Here is a 324-nt window from a genome sequence, read left to right on the forward strand (position 1 = left end):
GTGTGTGTGTGTGTGTGTCTCTGTGTGTGTGTGTGTGTGTGTGTGTGTGTGTGTGTGTGTGTGTGTGTGTGCGCGCGCGTGTGTGTGTCTGTGTGGGAGTCTGTCTCTGTGTGTGTGTTTGAGTCTGTGTGTGTGTGTGTGTGTGTGTGTGTGTGTGCGCGCGCGTGTGTGTCTGTGTGTGTGCGTGTGTGTGTCTGTGTGTGAGTCTGTCTCTGTGTGTGTGTGTGTGTGTGTGAGTGTGTGTGTGTGTGTGTGAGAGTGTGAGAGTGTGTGTGAGTCTGTCTCTGTGTGTGTGTGTGTGTGTGTGTGTGTGTGTGTGCGTGT

This window comes from Sinocyclocheilus rhinocerous, unplaced genomic scaffold, assembly GCF_001515625.1.
Source record: "Sinocyclocheilus rhinocerous isolate Xijiao unplaced genomic scaffold, SAMN03320098_v1.1 scaffold2753, whole genome shotgun sequence".
Taxonomy (NCBI): Eukaryota; Metazoa; Chordata; class Actinopteri; order Cypriniformes; family Cyprinidae; genus Sinocyclocheilus; species Sinocyclocheilus rhinocerous.